At 26.9% G+C, this 16,743-nt stretch overlaps 1 protein-coding gene across 2 annotated transcripts in view; it reads left to right on the top strand.

Annotated features, from left to right (window-relative positions):
• Positions 1-16,743, top strand: part of tkv (thickveins) — a 158,100-nt gene that overhangs the window by 123,469 nt on the left and 17,888 nt on the right. Inside the window, exon 1 of one of the 2 annotated variants that reach the window (XM_014423635.2) lies at positions 908-1,005. The exons of the other annotated variant lie outside the window; for it this stretch is intronic. The gene's annotated coding sequence lies outside the window, so the exon portion shown is untranslated. Of the gene's footprint in view, positions 1-907; positions 1,006-16,743 lie in introns of those variants that run through there. 2 annotated transcript variants of the gene reach the window in all.

Below are 16,743 nucleotides of genomic sequence, written 5' to 3'. Positions count from 1 at the left end.
CTCTCTCTCTCTCTCTCTCTCTCTCTCTCTCTCTCTCTCTCTCTCTCTCTCCCCCCCTTGGTGACTATATGTGAAGTATTTTGTTAAATGTTGGATTTACGTTACTTCTGACCTTTTATTAAATGGCTCTGGTGAAAACTTAGCGTTTCAGCTTTGATTCTAACCTCATATTGGGTTGTATTAATGTTGGTCATGAAACAGTATTTTGTTACAAAGTGTAGTGGATGCAAGGACCATTCTTGGATTGTAGTGATTTTTTTTTATATATATATTGTAAATTTTTTTAAGTATTGTAGTTTTTTTTATTCCCTTTGGTTAGCGCTCTTATCTCATATTATACGTCATGTACCAACCCTTCCCTCATTTAAAACCCTTCTATTTAACTACCTTTTACTTCACCAATCTAATTCAATATTATTATAGTACATACATTTTGTAACTACCTTTTTGTTTTGTTTTTTATGTATTTAGTCATATAGTTTTTTAATTTATTTTTCCTCTCTGTATTTAAAATTATTTATATACAATTTTAATATAAGTTATAATTAAGTGTGGCCACACTGTTTTTTGGCCCAGATACATCACAGTAAAATTAAAATTACCTTTGTTATTGTTCTAAACGGACCTAGCCTCAGAATATTAAACTATTTTTCATTTCATATCTCATATCTATTTCTTACAAATATCTCCGTTATATTTTTACGTTTTAATACCTTTTCGTATTTCTGCTTAGACTGAAAGGGCATAATTCCTGGCAGTCTCCCGTTAGCTAGAAGTGGCAGAATGACAAGATAGTGGCAATAAGAACTGCTAAGATAAATATAAGGTATTGGAGCGGTGACCTGGTGTCTCTCCAGGCTTTACCCCCACTCTCACTTTACGCGCTACACAAGTGGTGGGGGTACAGAAGCGCCTAAAAGGGCTTTCAGTTGAGGCTTGTGAGTTCTAGGTAGTGGTCAGTGTTTTATGTGTCTCCAGTTTGGAACCTCTTCGAAACAATACAAGGTATCATTATTGTTGTTATTATAAGAAATATGGCTTTGTGTGCATATTTTGTCATAGCTACATCGTCGAAAGGAAACTAACTTGATCCATACAACTTGTGGTGTTCACATAGCTCTAGTGATATTACGTTTGCTTGTTATGTTTCAAGGGAATATGAATGTGGAAAAATGTAAGTTGTAAAAATTCATCTTATGATACTATCAGAAATTCTTTTTATCATTAATTAGTCTAGCATTATCAAAGTCAACACGTCAACTTTTCACTAGTTAAATTAATTATTTTTATTTTTATGCTAACCAAATATTACGTCCCTTAAGCTTCGACTCTTCATAAATCCTGAAAAAAACTGTATGTAATTGAAAATAGATAGAAATTATTGTATAGATATCCCACAAAACGATTGTGTCAGAATGAACATTTGATTTATTTTTTATGTAAAAAATATAAAAATCTGGTTCCACAACTTCCGAAACATCTCAACTTTTTAGGAATGATTAGTAATATTTAATTTTATAAATTTGACTTACTAAAGTAAAAGAAAAGTTTAAAGAGTAGATAGTATTTATTATAGTTTTTTAAGTATAACATGCTTAAAAGTCACTAAGGAATGAAAACAAATTTGTTGTAATTGTGTCAGGCTGTGAATTTTTTATAATATAATATCATAATTTATATTTCTTCAAACTTTCTTAAATGTGATATATATATTCATATGTTTTATTAAAAACAATTAAGATTCATCTATTGTGAATTTTTTTTCTAAAATTTCCTTATGAAAAGCCATTTAGTGCAGTAATTTTTCTATAATATCAAAATAAATATCATGAAACGTTCAAATTCTCGATTACTTAAAAATGAGGTTATAAAATGTTTTTTTAATTAGAGAAAAATGGCTAGATTTTATTTTTAACTTGTTTATTAACTTAATTGATCTGATCAACTTTATATTCATCATAAGGATGTAAAAAAGTTTTGAAATGTAATCACATGTGTAATGGGATTATTATGTTTAATGATTACTTTTATAACAACATATAAACATCTTACTAACTTAGAGATATGAAAAGTGATAAAAATCACATAATAGTGTTCATTTACTTCAATCCACTGTATACTTGGAGTGATTTTTTTTTTATAGTTGGAGTTTTAAAAAGGATTCACTTTAAATACGTGTTTTAAAAATAGCTAAAATTCTATCAATATCCTTGTTATCAATGTTTATAGACAAACTTATCAATCGTTAGTAAACAGACCCGTCTGATCGGGCTCATTCGTTTCGATTTTTATTATAGCTATTAATGTTTTAATTTACTTATCATTAAAAATTATTTACTTAATAATTTTTTTTTGTTATTGTTTTGAGATAGGATATTCTGGATTCAAGGTTCCTATTTTCTCCCTGACCTCATCATAAATCAAAACGTCTAACGGGCAACAGGTGGTCGGGGAAGAATTTCAAAGACCTTCCCGTTTTATGACGTTTTCCGAAATTAACGTCAACTATCTGACTAGATATTACGTTTGGCGTATTAATTTTTATTATAAATGTCTAATTAAATTTAAAAATAAGGTCTTAGCAGAAGTTTCTAGAGTTTTAACTCATATTTAAGAGGAATTAGATGCTCTAAAATTGATTAGAATCTCGTCTATAGGGACCTAGACGTCGCCGGTTAAGAGGGAGAAACGGTTAATCCGTAATAAATAAAGAAAAACTCTAATATTAATTAAACTCATATATCAGGTAAAAATTATAATGCAGTTAACATGATATTTAGTTGGTTCGTTTAATTAGTACATGACGAAATTAAAGTTATTAGACCAATTAAAAACAAAATTGTTAACATGCATGATTGTATGTGATGAAAGGATCATTAAATTTTTAGTAGTAGTAACGAGATCGGTCATTTTGTTTTTATTTACCGAGAAAAACTATTTTCACCACTTGAAGATTTTTTTAATTTTTACAACAGTTCAATTAATACCAGATTGCATAAAAGACAAAACTTCAACATCAATTCAACTCGTATTTGAGTTATAAATTATAATGTTCTCGAAAACATAATATATGTATACGGACGTAAATAAAAATCTTTTAGACAAGTTATCTAATTTATGTGTCGAACAATCATTAAGTATTTAGTTACAAATAACTGTTAGTTATTTTTAATTAATTTTGTCTTTTTATCTCATTATGTGTGTATATTTCTGACGTCTGCTCAATTAAAACATCCTTTATTTTGTGATATGAATAAAGCAAAATATTTTTTTTTCTTTATTGTATTCTGCATATCCTGTCTGTATTCACATTGCATATTTTTGCCTTATGATAAATATGTTATCGTGTAATTTTATTTCATAATATGTAAATATTTCAGTATAGCATTAATAAAACATAAATGGATTGGATGTAATCTAATTTAATTAATTAAAATATGTTGATTAACTTCGTACAACATCATTGTGGATTAAGCTTTGTTAATTAGTACTAATACTAAAGGATTAAGCTTTGTCAATAGTTCTAATCCTAAAGGATTAAGTGTTAAATTAATTCCTATAATAATAGTATTATAGAAAGAGAAATACTCAATTGTAAAATAAATGCTGCTCTTCTTTACAGGAATTCTATACACACATGTTTTTCTGTTGTATTCTTAAATACTCTCTAGGCTGGATAAAACTTCAATTTGTTGAAAAGAGGTAATCTGTCGCTGATAAATATGTTCAGTATCGAAAAACCTGTTTTTAGTATTCGTGTATATTATCTACTGTCAATCCATATTAGAATAATTCATCTTAAATTAAATATTTCATAATGTAGACTGCTTAGGTATTTTATTTTCACTATCACACTGGGTACAATCTAACTTAAATGTCATTTTTAAGAGATTTCTTAGTAAATAAATAAATAAGGACATTTCACAAAACTATCTCTGTAATACGTAGTTAAAAATTAAACTAATTTATATTTACTGTTTCCTTCAGAAATATTCTATTTTTGTGATTTATATTATATAAATATATTAATATGCATTACATATATATACAAATTGGTTTTATATATACACACACGGAAATAGTTTTTAACTTTCTCTATCTCGTTAGGTCCCAAAACGACGGGTAGAACTCCCATCTTCAGGTCGAAAAGTGTTTAAGTGCCCTGGTCTCAAATAGGGGGATCTTTTTTTGCTGCCGTTTCGGTGGAACGAACTGAAAAACAGCGTAGCAAAGCTATTTCTGCGTTTAGGCCCGAAATCCTGTGGAATTTCAGCGTCTGTGTAGTAACATCTGTTATATCATTCGGAATTATTACATCTATTAATATTATTTTTGAATAATATTTTTGGGGGAAATGTTCTCTAGAATCATATGTCGACGTTACTTACCTCGTAATACCATAATTTTCTTTAAAATCATAGAAATCACAAATTATTACATAATAAGTCTAAATGATTAATATTTCTATAATAAATGACAAAGAAAGGAACACATGTAAATGCCTGTAACAGTTTTAGTTTTGAAAAAATTAAATAAATTATTTTATTTGAAAACTTATATATTTGTGTCGACTGAATTTTAGGCTTTCATCAGAGCTGACAAAAAAAAAAAAAACGATATATGAACCTCAATTCAGAGAATCATAAAAAAAAAAAAAAATTACAAACAAACTTGAAAATATACATAGTAATAAATTGAGTAGATAGTAGTATCAACTACTAGAAGATAAAATATAATATTGTAGAGGTAAGAATTATACAAAATAAATGATAAAAAAAAAATTAAAAATAGATATTGTTCATGTAAATAAAGAAATAAACATAATAAAAGGTGCGGAAGAAAATGTAAATGAAGAGTAATTGAATTAACCTAATAAAGTATGTAAGTAATTTAAAAAATTATAAAAATCATTTTAATCAACATAAAGAAGTATGTACAAGAAAATAGTATATAATATATATGATACAATGGGAAAGAAAGATAACGGAATATATGTTACAATGGATAAAAGATACAAAGTAATATAGATGAGTAAAAATTATAATAATCCAAAATAAATACAGACCTCTGACAGTCGTCTCCCCTTATCAATCTACGTTCAGCTATTAAACTATTTTTAAATATTTATTCTTTGTAAGGTTTTTGGGTTAGTGATTCTAAAAGAATTTTTATTTTTTCTTAATCTTCATAAATGATCGATATTAAATAAATAAAGTTTGAAACCTTCATTTGGCCGCCATATTGAAACAAGATGGCGGATGATAACGAGATCCGAGTACCATCCTGAGGTGACCAGTGACTTGGGTACGAAACGAATTGACAGCGCAGTCTTGGAGAAAATCCGCAGACGACTGACGAAAAAAAATGTTTACATCCTCAAATTGTAAGAGGTAGATTAAATTAAATAAACCAATTTTATTCATTTGCCTATTGAAAACTGCACAATTAATCCTATTTAATGACAGTTTTATTCATTTAGGTTATTATAATTACCAAGTTAATTTTGATATCCGTTTCCACTACCATTCCTTTCTTTTCTTTTCAAAATGAGTTCCAACATTAATCGTAAAAGAGTCATTAAATTCAAAACAAATCGTTAGACTATAACACGTAAAGTTATGATGTAAATATTAATTGCCTGTATTCTTAAGAGCATTTTGGAGCGATTGTGAGAAAACAAAAGAACGGAAGTGAGCAGAGGTATTGTTACCTGAAGCTACTGTGGCCGAGTGTTGTTGAATAGCATATCGGTTCAATTGCACCTCTTTCATTAGATCATACTACGGCCTTCCTTTGCTCTATGAGTATACACTATTTTTTCCAGAAATTAAATAAAACAAATTGTGTGATTTATGATATTAAGTACGTTGTAATATGTGACGCATTGACTTTACAAACGGTTAAGTGGTAAAAATATGATCCAGGTACGGTCAAATAAAACTTAGTAATAACTAGTTTAATTGAGCCAACGTTTCGGCCCAGGTTGCAGGGCTAAAAAAGATACAAACACTTAACATAAGTAAAAAATTAAATGGAAAATTACCAGGATATACAATGAAAAAAATTAAATAAGAAAAATAAAAGGTTATTAACAATAAATGAAAACGGAAATAGTTACAGACAAAAAAGAAGAAATATAAAAGAAAGTACAAACTAAGAAATGAAAAAGGGGATAAGAATAAAATAAAATATAAACATAGATGAACGAGACAGAATTCATACCTTTTTTAACAGAAGTCAAAGTCAGAGTGAACCGTTTGTATTGGGAGGAGTGGGGATGGCAGTTAAGTACTTTACATTTGAAAATAATTTTAAAATAAACAGTGTAAAAAATAAAGAAACTATTAAAAATAGGTAAACAATAAATGATAATATACATAAGGGGGGAAGAAGAAATATTTAAAAAATATATAAATGTGCATGGGTAGAAAACAGATGAAATAAAGTTAAAATAATGGGACACAATAAATATTTATTTATTAACTTAATTTGTCAATAAATGTATCCGTATTTTTATAAAAATAGATATTTTATATTTTGTCCCTCTCAATCCAGGGAACTGTACAATATAGGCTGTAAAGTTGTTGGGTTTAGTAACACGAATTTCTAAAATGTTAATCACTTAACGGACGGGTAACGTCCTTCGAGTACACCGAAACGTTGTCGAATACTCTATAAATAATCTATTGCATATAATAAATAATAATTTGCTATCCTGTTATTTATGTTCTGTAGGAGCTGTAATGAACTAAATAAAGCATATATGGACATTTAAGTCAGGAAATTTAGACATCAGGGGTTTCGTGTTACATTTAAAAATATTCCTATAATATACTTATCGATTAAATCTGTAATCGATTGATGATTTGAAAATATATATGATATTCATAAATATATACAAAATTATAGCTCTATTTTACAATTAAATAATTATTTAATTTTTTTTTAAATATTTTAATTACAAAAGTCGATTGATGAAATATATAATATTTTACAGTAATTATGATTCCTTATTTCGATTATCGTGTGTATCGATTAAAGGGTAATACGCCGTGAACATAAGGCCAGAAAATTCTGATCTGTCCTTGGAGTGTATCCTGTTTTGACTGTAAAGATAAATATCACTATTTCTTTCATCTCACGTATCTCTTGTATTACATTTTTATGTTATCCTTACAATCGTCCAATAAACATGTACAAAATTATGTTCATTAGCCAAACATGAGATGTCTAAAATTAAAAATATGTATGCATTCGTTGTTAGTATATCTATATATAGAATTTAAACATTTTAATATATATACATAATTAAAAGCGTATTTGAATTATTAAAAATTGCATCCATTATTGTTATGACTTATAATTTCAGATAAAAAAATAAATAAACCAAATTTTTTATTCAAAAATTACATTTGAAGTATAAATGTAATGAATTATAATTATTAAAGGATATAATTTAATAAAATATAAATAAATGGAATAAAAATTAAAAATAATGGAAATGATGGATCTTAAATTTTTATAACATTGCACTTTCTTTACGTGGACAATAAATATCTTTTAATCATAAAAGTATCTATTAATTAACACAATCGCATTATGTGACTTTCTATGTTAAATATTGTTCTTTCTTAATTCTTCGGCTTCCAAAGATACATAATATGTCTATAATACTGATTTTATTCCCGGAAGTGTTTTCAACATAGAAAACATATTTTCCCTTGTATATTAACAAAATTTTAGGTTTTTAATCAGAGTACTTTAGTTTTTTATGTATGTTTGCATAAAATGTAGGGAGCATTTGACTGGTTCAATTTGTTTCAAACAATGTTATATGAACTTCCCATTTATTAATATTATAAATTAACTCATATTAATCCGCATGATGAAAATTCTTCTTTTGTATATTAAAGAAAATAATTGATTCTTATTCCAAATGAACTAAGTTCTAAGTTTTACCAAACAGAGATAATTCCAATAAAGAACTGATTTCAGCTTCAGTTGCTTTGCTTAAAGGTCCCAACATAAATAAAAATTTTATTCGAAGTTTAAGCGCTTTGGTATTCGAATATTTATTTCTGTTGTATTATTATTTAATTTTCTGACCCAATTTTAATCGTGATAAAATATGTCTAAAATGGTTAACGAAAAAGAAATATATGCAAACAATTTATCTCTTTGTGAGTGTAGTGATTGACTTTTGCAACATACCACTTCATACTGGGACTTGTTTTGAGCAGCACCATTAGCTGAAGAAATATTAATTATTTATAAAATTAAAAAGTGGAAGATTAATAATTAAAATTTAAAAAATAGAACAACTTTGCGTTTTTAGTGATTCATTTTGTCTTTTTTGCGGATTTAATTTTTTTATATTATATATTATATTAAGACAAGTTGTTTTATATCATTTTTCGAAATTTCACTGAAAAATATAAAAATAATAAATTTTTTTTTACAAGTGACGATATTTTTGTGTAGATCATTTCATTTCTACCCCGGCAATTGTGAATGAGTGTAAAACATTACCTGATGAATATCTGTTAAACAATGAATTTAATTATTGCAAGATTTGTGTGTTGGAGGTTTTACGGTCACTATCTACTATCTACTATATGAACAGTATCATCCGATTGTGTTTCACTAAATTTTCAGGATTTTCTCGGGAAGATTATAGGCTGGCCCGATTTTTAGTCATGAATAAAATTTTAGCACACTATATTCGAAACGTTCTTAGCACGTAGCTTAGGAAGTATATATTTTTTCATGGTTATTATATGGCAATAGCTTTGTATATTTATGAAGAATAGGCAAAAAATATCACTAATTATTTTCAATGATTTTTTATTCACTAAAAATTAAAAAAAAAAAACTTAATGAGGATTTCAGTAAAGTAGGTCAAAAAATTTTTTTTTTTATAAAAATCAAATCATATTTTTGTTTTACTGTCGTCTGAAACCGTCAAATATGATATTTCGAACAAATTAAAAAATCACCTTGATTTATTTGAAAAGATTTTTTTTTTATTCTGGTGACCATTTTTCATATAATCTTTCATAATTGCTCTGAATTTCATCCAATTCCTTCAACCGTTGGAGAGCTGAATGTTTCCTCTTTTACCCTATATTAACAAAATTAAGATTTAGTACCGTTTTAAGGGTGAAATATTAGATTTAAGTAAAGAAAAAAAATTGAAACGTTTTATTTTATATCTGCGGTTCTAATTTGTTTAATTAGATCCGGTTTGTGCCCCTTAGTTGCCGCTTTTTCGAAAATTCGTATTTAAGTGTTTCTGGAGGTGCTATGGATGAATATCGATTTTTTTCACTCCTAAAAAAGTAAAGTAATTTTGTCATACTTTGATAGGTAGGTCATTCTGAACTGTTCAATTCAGTACTTATATTGAATCATAGTGAGGGTTACTATTTAAAATAATATATTTTATGTAATATATATAGGACATCATATATAAAAATTGTCTAAAGTAAAAAAATTAATTGGTATTAACGGTTATACATCGAAGTTAGCTGTTCCTACAGTTATCACTCCATCTATGTATTAATTGATAAAGTTTCAATAGTGTTTAATTATTATATAAACATCCTCAAATATAATTGCGAAGCGTTGCCAGACTTGCAATAAATAAATAATTATAAAGAGCTATTAGACAGGAGAGGAAAAGACAGTGTTTTGGAATGGACTACAAGAGAGGGTAGTGTAGAAGAGTATATGATGCTGGGTCCCGTCCTGGACTGGCGCCGCACAGTCGCTCCTGTTTAAATCAGGCCCGCTCCGGCCCTACGAGGGAGGGGGGCGCCTAATAATCCCTTTTTGATGTTTCTACCTAAAGGCTGCCCTTTGTGTCCTATAAGTCTCCTGTGTTTAACCAATTATATCTGTTGTAGTCTGCAAAAATAACATCTAGATAATTCTCCATGTACTCTAAATAGCCATGGCCAGAAAAGTTATTCTTAAAAAAAATTAAAAATTATTATAGTTTATTGAAGGACAGTATTACTACAAAAAACAATCTGGATTAATATATAAAATTCCATGTCTAAATTGTCCAGCTAAATATATATGTGTGTTGGGCTATTGAATGTATCAACACAGTTATAATTTGAAAAAAAAGGAGAAAGATCCCAATAAAACAACACTAATGCAGCATGCAACCAAAAACCAGCATAAATTCAATTTTGAAAATACTATTTTATATTACATAAAGAAAAATACTTGAGTCCATTTAGGTATTAGAAAACATTAATTATACTGTGAATTTTATAAGACACAAAAAATCTGAAACAACACAATGCAAAGATTTTAAGTAAAATTAGTTGATGAAAAATATGAGATGAAATTAATTTAGATAATTATAATTAACCTTGATATGAATTTTAATTATAATAGAAATAGCAAATTTAACCAAAATGTAGTTGAAATAAATAAATTAAATGCCTGATCTAAGCGTGGGAAAGGTTACAAATATTGTTGTGATAAATTATAATAGTGAAGATTAACTGTGTTTAAAAGTTTTAGTTTTTTATTTAATATGAAGCATTGTTAAATGTTAAAGTTTAGGACTGTGAGCGGCCCTATTTAAAGTTATGTTATATGTTAAGTGCATAAGAGCTCCTAGCAGATTTTCTAAGCAGCTTGTTTCATAACCTTTCCTTCCAAAACTTCATGTTATTGTTTACTTCTAAATTTTGATTAAAGCAATTTATTACAACATGCCTAAAGTGGAAAATGTGTGAAAATATGACCCCTCAGTGTTTTATTGATCTAAATTGTGAGGAAGAGAATTAAGATGAGCTAATTGTCCACTGTCATTATATTATAATTATTGTCATACATTGCTTTATTAGTTTTAAAAACATTTAAAACAGTATTAATACACAATTAAAACACAAACTACCAGCAAGGAATATAACACAACAATCAAAACGGTGACGAGCTCAGCTCTGGTCTGTTGTGTGACGTCATTTTCATTTAACAGACCTAATACAGACTCTCAACCATGTTATATGTTATATCGTTTTAACAAGGTAAAAGAAGGGAATATTTCTCCATTTAACATGAGTTTTTCCATTTGACATGTTAAATTAAAGATCATGAATACCCCTATAGTTAGGTTATACTAAGAACAGATCATTTTTATATTTAGAGATGTGATTCTTTTGTGATAAGTCAAAATATGGAGATATTTTTTCAATAAATATTTAATAAAAACATAGAAATATTAATATTTAAAAAAAATAGATTTTGACGAAATAACTCATGATTTAAAAAAAAAAGTAATTTGAAAATTATAATCCTCTTGTAAATCTCAATTTTTTTTATATTTGTTACTAGCATATTGTTTATTATTTATTATTAATTTAATTATTTAATAAAAATAACTTGAAGGACTTTCTATCTTAAAGTTTTTAGGACTCTCTCATTTGGTTTGAGTCGGGTGTTGCTTTCAACTCAATTAACAGTAATATACTTCTTCTTTTCTTTTTTTTTCTTTTTTTTTTAATCCATAACTCTACTTTCTCAAACAATTATGAATTGTTCGAATAAAATAAACATGTGTAGTTGATTGTTCACAATTTTTTTATGAACATCCATTAAGATGAGAAATCGATTCGTGTAATTAAAGATGAATGTGTTGTTTAGTTTTTGAGTGGCTGTGGGAATTACATTCGTATTCGTTAATTAGACAATGTTTACGTTTTGGCTTGGGAGTAATATGGAAATAAGTCTCATTAAAAAATCTTTGATAACGAAATTAATTATTTTCCTGTAAAAAAAAAAAAAATGCATTTATAACAACTGTATACTAATTAAAAAAAAATCAAATCATCATTTGTAATATATTTAACAGATAATGTATTAACAATATGTATATATTTAGAAAATGGTATAGTTTTTACGGTATGACTCAGATTCAATCTATCGGTCAATATTAATTTTATTTTAAATATTGAATTTTCAAATAAATATTTTCAAAAATTATAGTTTTGCTTTGCCACTGTAGTGAAACTCTCCGAAATAAGTTATATAATTCTTCAAAAAAATTTGTTTACTTAATGATAGAAGTAAAAATAATTACGTGGAAGTAGAAATATACAAAAAATAAAATGTGTGCATAAAAAATACTATATATAGTAAGATCTGATGGTCCCTGCTTTTTCCGTTCGAATCAGATGTTTCTATTTTTTTTTCTTTAGTTTTTCATATGATTAATTAATATTTGCATATTATCCATTGATTATTATTAATCAGATTGAAAAATGTTTATTTTATTTTGTAAATAAACAAAATTAGATGTACTTTATGTTCATTGAAGCCCTGTCCAGACAATTTCAATGAGGATGTGGCCTAGCTGATACAGATTATTTAATTGTACATTGATGGTTGAGTATTGTCAAAATCGTTTGAGCCTATTTTGGAGAAATTTGGAAAAAAAACGTTAAAAATCGATTCTATAAAGTGTCATTTCTGATTGGTCGATTATATAGAAAATGTTGCTTTACCATTCTTGGCATGTGCATCATCTAATAATTTTATCCCCTTTACCGCTTACGCAGTGTAGGGTTGCAATTTGTAGAATCTGGGGCAGATATCTCATTCTTGGACCATCTCCCTTATACTCCAGTCCATAGCCCGCCTCCTTAACACTCTCCTTCCAGATAATGCGTGGCCTTCCTCTTGGCCTTCTTCCCTCCATGGGAGTCTCATGTCTTCCTGGCACATCCGAAGAAGGTGTCCGAACCACCTGAGCCTTGTGCCTAGGATGCTCTCAGCCGGTTAGTCCGAATGGTACTGTTCCGTACTCTATCTCGTCGTGTTCTTCTTTCCACCTTAAGAAGGTACCACACCTCCATCTAGGTACATACATGCCCTAAATTTGTAATTCCAGTTTCGCACTATTCATTTTTGAGCTAGGATGTTTTCCTAGTCGAGTCGCGTTGGAAATTCTTCCCCTTACTGTATATCCTACATATCAGTAAGTCAAGGTAATAAATAATTAAAATTGATTCCATAGTTAACTACCACAATTATTGAAATCGACATTAAATTATAATAAATTTTGTCAATTAGATTTATAAGAAATATACGTTTATTTTTGTTTTTGATGTTTCAGAAATAGTTTGAAATTTCTCACTAATAAAAACAAATTAAAATGATCAATCTTTTTTATAGGTCGTTATAAACAAAAAAAAAATACAAAAAACCGTGTTAGAGCTTTAAAACACTCGTGTCAGCATCTGACGATACTGTAATTTGTAACAACAGTATTTATATTATCTCATATCGTTATCCGGCTCTTGCACGTGTTGAGGAATATTTATCTTTTTAATTTTTCATAGTTTTAATTAAGAATTAATCACTTATAATTTATATTTGTCTGATATTAATTACATTATTTTATATTTAGACTTAGTATATTAAGTAAAAGATATTTAATTTCATTTTAATTTACGTATTAATGGGAGCAACCTCTTAAAAAAAAACACTTAAGCTATATATAAAAGTATAAATTAATAGATACATCACCTATATGTTTGTTTTTGTAATAATTTTAAGCTAAACGTATAATGTGATTTGAATTAGTTTTTTGTTATTATCGGATTATCCGCCACTCCGGTATAACCAGCAATTTAATTTGACGGCGAGTTAGTGGGGGCTCTACTGTTAGTCCTCCCAATATTCCAAGTTATCTAACTTCAAATTATGATTACTTTTATGAAAACTCTATATAGCTAAAAATCGAAATTTATGACTCGGGCGAGTTAGGGGAAATAAATAATATTGGCTGTTCCAGAAGTTCCAAAAAATTCACTTTTGAATTATTTCAAGCCAAAAAATAATTCGGTGCTATTTTCTGTTGAATAATGGTTTAATTTTTACTAAGACTATTCAAGAGTTACAGTAAATGTCATTAAAAACAAAATATTAAATTGCACGTTGTCTAATTCGGAGATCTATATCATTAAAACTATCTACAATACTAAAAAAAAAATCTTCATATGGCATTATTTAAAGTGGCGTATATTTTCGAAAATATAAGATCTAATTCATCTCTTTACGTCAAGGAGTTCCTAAGATGTATTTTTTTATAAATAAAAAAAAAATTAATATCTAGAAATCAACATTTTGTGACTTTATTTTGGCGAATATTATAGAAACGACTAATACTTCTTCTAATATTTCTCAAATAAGAACTAGTAGGCATTTGTACATCATTCGTAGAAGTAGTTTTAAAGATGTTTACCAAAAAGTAATAATATTAAAATAATCACAAATATTGATTTTTTATTTTTTTGGAAAAATATTGCTTGTGAATATTATATCCTGGGAACTATTAAACGTAAACATCTCTATTAGGGCTCAGATTTTAGCAAATTTACTCTACTTTAAATTATGTACTATTTTTTTTAGTGATGTAGGTAGTTTCAAAGATATGAAGCTCCCAATGAAAAATCATTTTGGTAACGTTTTGAAACAGTATTTTTGAAACACCTTAGTACCCAACTATGCTTGGCAACGTCATCAGTTTTGACTATTGAATATTAACACTTCTCTTGGTAAAAAAAAAATTTATGTAATAATTTAATTTTTTTTTCCCCGGTGTCTTGGACTATGTACTATTAAATTTAATAATAATAATAAATAAACTATTTATTACATAGATAGTTATTCTTTTATATAATATGTTTATTCATTCATTATTTCCTTTTTATAATTTTACATTCTCTAATTGATTTCGAAATAATTTTACGAAAAATATTTGAAGATAGTCTTTTAATCGTTACTGAAAAAATAGAAAGAATAACTTGTTACATTGGCGCCATTTTCAGGTGTTTAGCATAATACTTTGATTCCTTTATTGTTTTAAGATTTTGTTATCAATGGATAAGGAACCGAATTACGCACGTAGGATAAATTACTGTATTACTATTAATATGCATCAGAAGTATGATTAGAAAAGGAATTTCTTCAATCATAAATTAATTTAAATCAAATTAATCAATAATTGAATGAAATAAAATTATTGATATGATTAATATTAAAAAAATATAAAGTTGGAAAGAAGTGTATACCTAAAGAAAAAAATACTATTCACTACTAATATGCAACAGAAATATAATCTATTGTAAATTGATTTTTAAAAAATCAATAATAGAAATTATTATTATTAATTATCGATATTAAAAAATATACATTTGAAATGTTTTGCGTACGCGAAGAAGAAATTACTGTTTCATCATTAATATCGTAAGTAGAAAAATTATGAACAGACAAGAGATGTAATAATTCATAAATTGATAAAATAAAAAAAACAATAATAGAATACAAAAAAATTATTAATTATAAATATTAAAAATATACATTTCAAAAGAATTTTGTACGTGAAGAAGAAATTACTGTATTATTATTAATATGTATAAGAATTATTTACAGAAAAGTAATGTAATAATTCATTTATTAGTAAAAAAAAAATTAGTAATAGGATAATAAATTATTGTTATGATTAATATAATTAAATATACAGATTTTAAAAAAGAGTATATGTGAAGAATAAATTGCTATATTACGACTAATATACAGTAGGATTAAAAGTACAAACAGAAAATAAATGTAATGAATGATAAAATAAAAATAAAATAAATTATTAATTGAATAAATTATTGTGTGAATTATCTTAAAAATTATACAGTTAAAAAATGTGCACTAGAATTTTTCTATAGTAAGCTTACAATTTTTTTTTCAACATAAATAATAAAAATAAAAGTTTATAAAATTTAGTGTGTTTTGGTTTAACAGGTTTAATTACTCAAACATAAGTTTAACAACCTATTCATTTAAAATCCGGTTTAGGGCGATCTGCAAGAATTAAAAATCAAATTTGGTCCGCTAGTACAACTGTCTCTCCTAATATGAATTTTTTTAAATTTATTATTTTCATATTATTTATGAATTAATTAAATTTAATCAGCTAATTGGCCACTCGTCACGGGTCATTAAACCTGGTCACTTAACAATTTTCTCATTTTGACTTGATGTTATTGACCTTATACTGTTGTTGAACAAAAATTCGTTTATATTTTTTTTTTATCTTCAGCATCAATCCTCTTGTTTTTCTGTTTTTTTTTTAAATTCAGTTGTTTGTGTTTGTTGTGTTAAATTTATTTATGAGATTGAGTTGTAGCCCATGAAAGGCTTTTATTTCCGAATTCTTTACTTTACTTTACAAAAAAAAAAAATTCATCGAAAACAAGAATAGTGTTTTCGAAAACATCAGATATACATTCCCTACTTAATAGTTGTTTTTGTTACTTAGGCTTGTTTACTCGATAAAAAAAAATGGCTTTTCCTTGCCTGATGAAATTTTATTTATGTATTTTTTTAAACAAAGATATAATTTAATTATGAATTAAAAGGGTTTAAAATAGGGATGAAAACACCCCATAAAATAAAAACCTGTATAATACGTAATTCAATTATTATTGCAAGCCAACATTTTAGCCCAAATATGTGGAGCATCGTCTGGGCTAAAATAGATCAGAGAGATGTATACTAAAGATAGTAACAAAGTTTAAATTGAAGTAAGAGGAATTAAAAGTATCATTAAACTCGAGAAAGGATTCTCTCATAATACAATCGAGAAGTTTTCTATCAAAAGTGGATTACAATCGAGAAGTTTTCTATCAAAAGTGGATTACAATCGAGAAGTTTTCTATCAAAAGTGGA

This window comes from Halyomorpha halys, unplaced genomic scaffold, assembly GCF_000696795.3.
Source record: "Halyomorpha halys isolate HHAL.00 unplaced genomic scaffold, Hhal_1.1 Scaffold433.1, whole genome shotgun sequence".
In the NCBI taxonomy this organism is placed as follows: domain Eukaryota; kingdom Metazoa; phylum Arthropoda; class Insecta; order Hemiptera; family Pentatomidae; genus Halyomorpha; species Halyomorpha halys.
The sequence above is the reverse complement of the archived record's forward strand: the minus strand, read 5'-3'. Positions and strand labels throughout refer to the sequence as shown.